This window comes from Osmia lignaria, unplaced genomic scaffold, assembly GCF_051020975.1.
Source record: "Osmia lignaria lignaria isolate PbOS001 unplaced genomic scaffold, iyOsmLign1 scaffold0005, whole genome shotgun sequence".
NCBI classification, from domain to species: domain Eukaryota; kingdom Metazoa; phylum Arthropoda; class Insecta; order Hymenoptera; family Megachilidae; genus Osmia; species Osmia lignaria.
In genome coordinates this window covers 20,078,707-20,089,798 of record NW_027478162.1, presented here as the reverse complement: position 1 = coordinate 20,089,798, position 11,092 = coordinate 20,078,707, and positions in this window count along the sequence as shown.

Genomic DNA, 11,092 nt, shown 5'->3' with positions numbered 1-11,092 from the left:
ATATTTCTTCTTCTTGTTGTTCTTCTTCTGCACAGCTAAGCTGGAAGTGGCATTTACAGCTCGCAATAGTGCAGAGTTATCTCAAAGAAAGGGGCCACGGTGTTTCTGTATCTCTATTATGTTGGTGCGGCTTCGGAACTTTTAAATATCTTGATATATCTCGAGAACTGCGCATCTGATCAAAAAATATCATAGAACATAAAAAGTAGGAAACTTAATTCTCTACAAAAAAGGTCTCTTAACATTTTGCCATAGCTCTATTCGTTTCCGAGATATTTGCAGATTTATCTCAAGGGAAGGGGCCTGACGGACATATTTAGAGATATTTCTTCTTCTTGTTGTTCTTCTTCTGCACAGCTAAGCTGGAAGTGGCATTTACAGCTCGCAATAGTGCAGAGTTATCTCAAAGAAAGGGGCCACGGTGTTTCTGTATCTCTATTATGTTGGTGCGGCTTCGGAACTTTTAAATATCTTGATATATCTCGAGAACTGCGCATCTGATCAAAAAATATCATAGAACATAAAAAGTAGGAAACTTAATTCTCTACAAAAAAGGTCTCTTAACATTTTGCCATAGCTCTCTTCGTTTCCGAGATATTTGCAGATTTATCTCAAGGGAAGGGGCCTGACGGACATATTTCGAGATATTTCTTCTTCTTGTTGTTCTTCTTCTGCACAGCTAAGCTGGAAGTGGCATTTGCAGCTCGCAATAGTGCAGAGTTATCTCAAAGAAAGGGGCCACGGTGTTTCTGTATCTCTATTATGTTGGTGCGGCTTCGGAACTTTTAAATATCTTGATATATCTCGAGAACTGCGCATCTGATCAAAAAATATCATAGAACATAAAAAGTAGGAAACTTAATTCTCTACAAAAAAGGTCTCTTAACATTATGCCATAGCTCGCTTCGTTTCCGAGATATTTGCAGATTTATCTCAAGGGAAGGGGCCTAACGGACATATTTCGAGATATTTCTTCTTCTTGTTGTTCTTCTTCTGCACAGCTAAACTGGAAGTGGCATTTCCAGCTCGCAATAGTGCAGAGTTATCTCACAGAAAGGAGCCACGGTGTTTCTGTATCTCTATTATGTTGGTGCGGCTTCGGAACTTTTAAATATCTTGATATATCTCGAGAACTACGCATCTGATCAAAAAATATCGTAGAACATAAAAAGTAGGAAACTTAATTCTCTACAAATAAAGTCTCTTAACATTTTGCCATAGCTCGCTTCGTTTCCGAGATATTTGCAGATTCATCTCAAGGGAAGGGGCCTAACGGACATATTTCGAGATATTTCTTCTTCTTGTTGTTCTTCTTCTGCACAGCTAAGCTGGAAGTGGCATTTACAGCTCGCAATAGTGCAGAGTTATCTCAAAGAAAGGAGCCACGGTGTTTCTGTATCTCTATTCTGTTGGTGCGGCTTCGGAACTTTTAAATATCTTGATATATCTCGAGAACTACGCATCTGATCAAAAAATATCATAGAACATAAAAAGTAGGAAACTTAATTCTCTACAAAAAAGGTCTCTTAACATTTTGCCATAGCTCGCTTCGTTTCCGAGATATTTGCAGATTTATCTCAAGGGAAGGGGCCTGACGGACATATTTCGAGATATTTCTTCTTCTTGTTGTTCTTCTTCTGCACAGCTAAGCTGGAAGTGGCATTTGCGGCTCGCACTAGTGCAGAGTTATCTCAAAGAAAGGGGCCACGGTGTTTCTGTATCTCTATTATGTTGGTGCGGCTTCGGAACTTTTAAATATCTCGATATATCTCGAAAACTACGCTTCTGATCAAAAAATATCATAGAACATAAATTGTAGGAAACATAATTCTCTACAAAAAAGGTCTCTTAACATTTTGCCATAGCTCGCTTCGTTTCCGAGATATTTGCAGATATATGTCAAGGGAAGGGGCCTGACGGACATATTTCGAGATATTTCTTCTTCTTGTTGTACTTCTTCTGCACAGCTAAGCTGGAAGTGGCATTTACAGCTCGCAATAGTGCAAAGTTATCTCAAAGAAAGGGGCGACGGTGTTTCTGTATCTCTATTATGTTGGTGCGGCTTCGGAACTTTTAAATATCTTGATATATCTCGAGAACTACGCATCTGATCAAAAAATATCATGAAACATAAAAAGTAGGAAACTTAATTCTCTACAAAAAAGGTCTCTTAACATTTTGCCATAGCTCGCTTCGTTTCCGAGATATTTGCAGATTTATCTCAAGGGAAGGGGCCTGACGGACATATTTCGAGATATTTCTTCTTCTTGTTGTTCTTCTTCTGCACAGCTAAGCTGGAAGTGGCATTTGCGGCTCGCACTAGTGCAGAGTTATCTCAAAGAAAGGGGCCACGGTGTTTCTGTATCTCTATTATGTTGGTGCGGCTTCGGAACTTTTAAATATCTTGATATATCTCGAGAACTACGCATCTGATCAAAAAATATCATAGAACATAAAAAGTAGGAAACTTAATTCTCTACAAAAAAGGTCTCTTAACATTTTGCCATAGCTCGCTTCGTTTCCGAGATATTTGCAGATTTATCTCAAGGGAAGGGGCCTGACGGACATATTTCGAGATAATTCTTCTTCTTGTTGTTCTTCTTCTGCACAGCTAAGCTGGAAGTGGCATTTGCGGCTCGCACTAGTGCAGAGTTATCTCAAAGAAAGGGGCCACGGTGTTTCTGTATCTCTATTATGTTGGTGCGGCTTCGGAACTTTTAAATATCTCGATATATCTCGAAAACTACGCTTCTGATCAAAAAATATCATAGAACATAAATTGTAGGAAACATAATTCTCTACAAAAAAGGTCTCTTAGCATTTTGCCATAGCTCGCTTCGTTTCCGAGATATTTGCAGATTTATCTGAAGGGAAAGGGCCTGACGGACATATTTCGAGATATTTCTTCTTCTTGTTGTTCTTCTTCTGCACAGCTAAGCTGGAAGTGGCATTTGCAGCTCGCAATAGTGCAGAGTTATCTCAAAGAAAGGGGCCACGGTGTTTCTGTATCTCTATTATGTTGGTGCGGCTTCGGAACTTTTAAATATCTTGATATATCTCGAGAACTGCGCATCTGATCAAAAAATATCATAGAACATAAAAAGTAGGAAACTTAATTCTCTACAAAAAAAGTCTCTTAACATTTTGCCATAGCTCGCTTCGTTTCCGAGATATTTGCAGATTTATCTCAAGGGAAGGGGCCTGACGGACATATTTCGAGATATTTCTTCTTCTTGTTGTTCTTCTTCTGCACAGCTAAGCTGGAAGTGGCATTTGCGGCTCGCACTAGTGCAGCGTTATTTCAAAGAAAGGGGCCACGGTGTTTCTGTATCTCTATTATGTTGGTGCGGCTTCGGAACTTTTAAATATCTTGATATATCTCGAGAACTACGCATCTGATCAAAAAATATCATAGAACATAAAAAGTAGGAAACTTAATTCTCTACAAAAAAGGTCTGTTAACATTTTGCCATAGCTCGCTTCCTTTCCGAGATATTTGCAGATTTATCTCAAGGGAAGGGGCCTGACGGACATATTTCGAGATATTTCTTCTTCTTGTTGTTCTTCTTCTGCACAGCTAAGCTGGAAGTGGCATTTGCGGCTCGCACTAGTGCAGAGTTATCTCAAAGAAAGGGGCCACGGTGTTTCTGTATCTCTATTATGTTGGTGCGGCTTCGGAACTTTTAAATATCTTGATATATCTCGAGAACTGCGCATTTGATCAAAAAATATCATAGAACATAAAAAGTAGGAAACTTAATTCTCTACAAAAAAGGTCTCTTAACATTTTGCCATAGCTCGCTTCGTTTCCGAGATATTTGCAGATTTATCTCAAGGGAAGGGGCCTGACGGACATATTTCGAGATATTTCTTCTTCTTGTTGTTCTTCTTCTGCACAGCTAAGCTGGAAGTGGCATTTGCGGCTCGCACTAGTGCAGCGTTATTTCAAAGAAAGGGGCCACGGTGTTTCTGTATCTCTATTATGTTGGTGCGGCTTCGGAACTTTTAAATATCTTGATATATCTCGAGAACTACGCATCTGATCAAAAAATATCATAGAACATAAAAAGTAGGAAACTTAATTCTCTACAAAAAAGGTCTGTTAACATTTTGCCATAGCTCGCTTCCTTTCCGAGATATTTGCAGATTTATCTCAAGGGAAGGGGCCTGACGGACATATTTCGAGATATTTCTTCTTCTTGTTGTTCTTCTTCTGCACAGCTAAGCTGGAAGTGGCATTTGCGGCTCGCACTAGTGCAGAGTTATCTCAAAGAAAGGGGCCACGGTGTTTCTGTATCTCTATTATGTTGGTGCGGCTTCGGAACTTTTAAATATCTCGATATATCTCGACAACTACGCTTCTGATCAAAAAATATCATAGAACATAAATTGTAGGAAACATAATTCTCTACAAAAAAGGTCTCTTAACATTTTGCCATAGCTCGCTTCGTTTCCGAGATATTTGCAGATTTATCTCAAGGGAAGGGGCCTGACGGACATATTTCGAGATATTTCTTCTTCTTGTTGTTCTTCTTCTGCACAGCTAAGCTGGAAGTGGCATTTGCGGCTCGCACTAGTGCAGAGTTATCTCAAAGAAAGGGGCCACGGTGTTTCTGTATCTCTATTATGTTGGTGCGGCTTCGGAACTTTTAAATATCTCGATATATCTCGAAAACTACGCTTCTGATCAAAAAATATCATAGAACATAAAAAGTAGGAAACTTAATTCTCTACAAAAAAGGTCTCTTAACATTTTGCCATAGCTCTCTTCGTTTCCGAGATATTTGCAGATTTATCTCAAGGGAAGGGGCCTGACGGACATATTTCGAGATATTTCTTCTTCTTGTTGTTCTTCTTCTGCACAGCTAAGCTGGAAGTGGCATTTGCAGCTCGCAATAGTGCAGAGTTATCTCAAACAAAGGGGCCACGGTGTTTCTGTATCTCTATTATGTTGGTGCGGCTTCGGAACTTTTAAATATCTTGATATATCTCGAGAACTACGCATCTGATCAAAAAATATCATAGAACATAAAAAGTAGGAAACTTAATTTTCTACAAAAAAGGTCTCTCAACATTTTGCCATAGCTCGCTTCGTTTCCGAGATATTTGCAGATTTATCTCAAGGGAAGGGGCCTGACGGACATATTTCGAGATATTTCTTCTTCTTGTTGTTCTTCTTCGGCACAGCTAAGCTGGAAGTGGCATTTGCGGCTCGCACTAGTGCAGAGTTATCTCAAAGAAAGGGGCCACGGTGTTTCTGTATCTCTATTATGTTGGTACGACTTCGGAACTTTTAAATATCTCGATATATCTCGAAAACTACGCTTCTGATCAAAAAATATCATAGAACATAAATTGTAGGAAACATAATTCTTTACAAAAAAGGTCTCTTAGCATTTTGCCATAGCTCGCTTCGTTTCCGAGATATTTGCAGATTTATCTCAAGGGAAGGGGCATGACGGACATATTTCGAGATATTTCTTCTTCTTGTTGTTCTTCTTCTGCACAGCTAAGCTGGAAGTGGCATTTGCGGCTCGCACTAGTGCAGAGTTATCTCAAAGAAAGGGGCCACGGTGTTTCTGTATCTCTATTATGTTGGTGCGGCATCGGAACTTTTAAATATCTCGATATATCTCGAAAACTACGCTTGTGATCAAAAAATATCATAGAACATAAATTGTAGGAAACATAATTCTCTACAAAAAACGTCTCTTAACATTTTGCCATAGCTCGCTTCGTTTCCGAGATATTTGCAGATTTATCTCAAGGGAAGGGGCCTGACGGACATATTTCGAGATATTTCTTCTTCTTGTTGTACTTCTTCTGCACAGCTAAGCTGGAAGTGGCATTTACAGCTCGCAGTAGTGCAAAGTTATCTCAAAGAAAGGGGCGACGCTGTTTCTGTATCTCTATTATGTTGGTGCGGCTTCGGAACTTTTAAATATCTTGATATATCTCGAGAACTACGCATCTGATCAAAAAATATCATAGAACATAAAAAGTAGGAAACTTAATTCTCTACAAAAAAGGTCTGTTAACATTTTGCCATAGCTCGCTTCGTTTCCGAGATATTTGCAGATTTATCTCAAGGGAAGGGGCCTGACGGACATATTTCGAGATATTTCTTCTTCTTGTTGTTCTTCTTCTGCACAGCTAAGCTGGAAGTGGCATTTGCGGCTCGCACTAGTGCAGCGTTATCTCAAAGAAAGGGGCCACGGTGTTTCTGTATCTCTATTATGTTGGTGCGGCTTCGGAACTTTTAAATATCTTGATATATCTCGAGAACTACGCATCTGATCAAAAAATATCATAGAACATAAAAAGTAGGAAACATAATTCTCTACAAAAAACGTCTCTTAACATTTTGCCATAGCTCGCTTCGTTTCCGAGATATTTGCAGATTTATCTCAAGGGAAGGGGCCTGACGGACATATTTCGAGATATTTCTTCTTCTTGTTGTACTTCTTCTGCACAGCTAAGCTGGAAGTGGCATTTACAGCTCGCAGTAGTGCAAAGTTATCTCAAAGAAAGGGGCGACGCTGTTTCTGTATCTCTATTATGTTGGTGCGGCTTCGGAACTTTTAAATATCTTGATATATCTCGAGAACTACGCATCTGATCAAAAAATATCATAGAACATAAAAAGTAGGAAACTTAATTCTCTACAAAAAAGGTCTGTTAACATTTTGCCATAGCTCGCTTCGTTTCCGAGATATTTGCAGATTTATCTCAAGGGAAGGGGCCTGACGGACATATTTCGAGATATTTCTTCTTCTTGTTGTTCTTCTTCTGCACAGCTAAGCTGGAAGTGGCATTTGCGGCTCGCACTAGTGCAGCGTTATCTCAAAGAAAGGGGCCACGGTGTTTCTGTATCTCTATTATGTTGGTGCGGCTTCGGAACTTTTAAATATCTTGATATATCTCGAGAACTACGCATCTGATCAAAAAATATCATAGAACATAAAAAGTAGGAAACTTAATTCTCTACAAAAAAGGTCTCTTAACATTTTGCCATAGCTCGCTTCCTTTCCGAGATATTTGCAGATTTATCTCAAGGGAAGGGGCCTGACGGACATATTTCGAGATATTTCTTCTTCTTGTTGTTCTTCTTCTGCACAGCTAAGCTGGAAGTGGCATTTACGGCTCGCACTAGTGCAGAGTTATCTCAAAGAAAGGGGCCACGGTGTTTCTGTATCTCTATTATGTTGGTGCGGCTTCGGAACTTTTAAATATCTCGATATATCTCGAAAACTACGCTTCTGATCAAAAAATATCATATAACATAAATTGTAGGAAACATAATTCTCTACAAAAAAGGTCTCTTAGCATTTTGCCATAGCTCGCTTCGTTTCCGAGATATTTGCAGATTTATCTGAAGGGAAAGGGCCTGACGGACATATTTCGAGATATTTCTTCTTCTTGTTGTTCTTCTTCTGCACAGCTAAGCTGGAAGTGGCATTTGCAGCTCGCAATAGTGCAGAGTTATCTCAAAGAAAGGGGCCACGGTGTTTCTGTATCTCTATTATGTTGGTGCGGCTTCGGAACTTTTAAATATCTTGATATATCTCGAGAACTGCGCATCTGATCAAAAAATATCATAGAACATAAAAAGTAGGAAACTTAATTCTCTACAAAAAAGGTCTCTTAACATTTTGCCATAGCTCGCTTCGTTTCCGAGATATTTGCAGATTTATCTCAAGGGAAGGGGCCTGACGGACATATTTCGAGATATTTCTTCTTCTTGTTGTTCTTCTTCTGCACAGCTAAGCTGGAAGTGGCATTTGCGGCTCGCACTAGTGCAGCGTTATTTCAAAGAAAGGGGCCACGGTGTTTCTGTATCTCTATTATGTTGGTGCGGCTTCGGAACTTTTAAATATCTTGATATATCTCGAGAACTACGCATCTGATCAAAAAATATCATAGAACATAAAAAGTAGGAAACTTAATTCTCTACAAAAAAGGTCTCTTAACATTTTGCCATAGCTCGCTTCGTTTCCGAGATATTTGCAGATTTATCTCAAGGGAAGGGGCCTGACGGACATATTTCGAGATATTTCTTCTTCTTGTTGTTCTTCTTCGGCACAGCTAAGCTGGAAGTGGCATTTGCAGCTCGCAATAGTGCAGAGTTATCTCAAAGAAAGGGGCCACGGTGTTTCTGTATCTCTATTATGTTGGTGCGGCTTCGGAACTTTTAAATATCTTGATATATCTCGAGAACTACGCATCTGATCAAAAAATATCATAGAACATAAAAAGTAGGAAACTTAATTCTCTACAAAAAAGGTCTCTTAACATCTTGCCATAGCTCGCTTCGTTTCCGAGATATTTGCAGATTTATCTCAAGGGAAGGGGCCTGACGGACATATTTCGAGATATTTCTTCTTCTTGTTGTTCTTCTTCGGCACAGCTAAGCTGGAAGTGGCATTTGCGGCTCGCACTAGTGCAGAGTTATCTCAAAGAAAGGGGCCACGGTGTTTCTGTATCTCTATTATGTTGGTACGACTTCGGAACTTTTAAATATCTCGATATATCTCGAAAACTACGCTTCTGATCAAAAAATATCATAGAACATAAATTGTAGGAAACATAATTCTTTACAAAAAAGGTCTCTTAGCATTTTGCCATAGCTCGCTTCGTTTCCGAGATATTTGCAGATTTATCTCAAGGGAAGGGGCATGACGGACATATTTCGAGATATTTCTTCTTCTTGTTGTTCTTCTTCTGCACAGCTAAGCTGGAAGTGGCATTTGCGGCTCGCACTAGTGCAGAGTTATCTCAAAGAAAGGGGCCACGGTGTTTCTGTATCTCTATTATGTTGGTGCGGCTTCGGAACTTTTAAATATCTCGATATATCTCGAAAACTACGCTTCTGATCAAAAAATATCATAGAACATAAAAAGTAGGAAACTTAATTCTCTACAAAAAAGGTCTCTTAACATTTTGCCATAGCTCTCTTCGTTTCCGAGATATTTGCAGATTTATCTCAAGGGAAGGGGCCTGACGGACATATTTCGAGATATTTCTTCTTCTTGTTGTTCTTCTTCTGCACAGCTAAGCTGGAAGTGGCATTTGCAGCTCGCAATAGTGCAGAGTTATCTCAAAGAAAGGGGCCACGGTGTTTCTGTATCTCTATTATGTTGGTGCGGCTTCGGAACTTTTAAATATCTTGATATATCTCGAGAACTACGCATCTGATCAAAAAATATCATAGAACATAAAAAGTAGGAAACTTAATTCTCTACAAAAAAGGTCTCTTAACATTTTGCCATAGCTCGCTTCGTTTCCGAGATATTTGCAGATTTATCTCAAGGGAAGGGGCCTGACGGACATATTTCGAGATATTTCTTCTTCTTGTTGTTCTTCTTCTGCACAGCTAAGCTGGAAGTGGCATTTGCGGCTCGCACTAGTGCAGAGTTATCTCAAAGAAAGGGGCCACGGTGTTTCTGTATCTCTATTATGTTGGTGCGGCTTCGGAACTTTTAAATATCTCGATATATCTCGAAAACTACGCTTGTGATCAAAAAATATCATAGAACATAAATTGTAGGAAACATAATTCTCTACAAAAAACGTCTCTTAACATTTTGCCATAGCTCGCTTCGTTTCCGAGATATTTGCAGATATATCTCAAGGGAAGGGGCCTGACGGACATATTTCGAGATATTTCTTCTTCTTGTTGTACTTCTTCTGCACAGCTAAGCTGGAAGTGGCATTTACAGCTCGCAATAGTGCAAAGTTATCTCAAAGAAAGGGGCGACGGTGTTTCTGTATCTCTATTATGTTGGTGCGGCTTCGGAACTTTTAAATATCTTGATATATCTCGAGAACTACGCATCTGATCAAAAAATATCATAGAACATAAAAAGTAGGAAACTTAATTCTCTACATAAAAGGTCTGTTAACATTTTGCCATAGCTCGCTTCGTTTCCGAGATATTTGCAGATTTATCTCAAGGGAAGGGGCCTGACGGACATATTTCGAGATATTTCTTCTTCTTGTTGTTCTTCTTCTGCACAGCTAAGCTGGAAGTGGCATTTGCGGCTCGCACTAGTGCAGAGTTATCTCAAAGAAAGGGGCCGCGGTGTTTCTGTATCTCTATTATGTTGGTGCGGCTTCGGAACTTTTAAATATCTCGATATATCTCGAAAACTACGCTTCTGATCAAAAAATATCATAGAACATAAATTGTAGGAACCATAATTCTCTACAAAAAAGGTCTCTTAACATTTTGCCATAGCTCGCTTCGTTTCCGAGATATTTGCAGATATATCTCAAGGGAAGGGGCCTGACGGACATATTTCGAGATATTTCTTCTTCTTGTTGTACCTCTTCTGCACAGCTAAGCTGGAAGTGGCATTTACGGCTCGCACTAGTGCAGAGTTATCTCAAAGAAAGGGGCCACGGTGTTTCTGTATCTCTATTATGTTGGTGCGGCTTCGGAACTTTTAAATATCTCGATATATCTCGAAAACTACGCTTCTGATCAAAAAATATCATAGAACATAAATTGTAGGAAACATAATTCTCTACAAAAAAGGTCTCTTAGCATTTTGCCATAGCTCGCTTCGTTTCCGAGATATTTGCAGATTTATCTGAAGGGAAAGGGCCTGACGGACATATTTCGAGATATTTCTTCTTCTTGTTGTTCTTCTTCTGCACAGCTAAGCTGGAAGTGGCATTTGCAGCTCGCAATAGTGCAGAGTTATCTCAAAGAAAGGGGCCACGGTGTTTCTGTATCTCTATTATGTTGGTGCGGCTTCGGAACTTTTAAATATCTTGATATATCTCGAGAACTGCGCATCTGATCAAAAAATATCATAGAACATAAAAAGTAGGAAACTTAATTCTCTACAAAAAAGGTCTGTTAACATTTTGCCATAGCTCGCTTCGTTTCCGAGATATTTGCAGATTTATCTCAAGGGAAGGGGCCTGACGGACATATTTCGAGATATTTCTTCTTCTTGTTGTTCTTCTTCTGCACAGCTAAGCTGGAAGTGGCATTTGCGGCTCGCACTAGTGCAGCGTTATTTCAAAGAAAGGGGCCACGGTGTTTCTGTATCTCTATTATGTTGGTGCGGCTTCGGAACTTTTA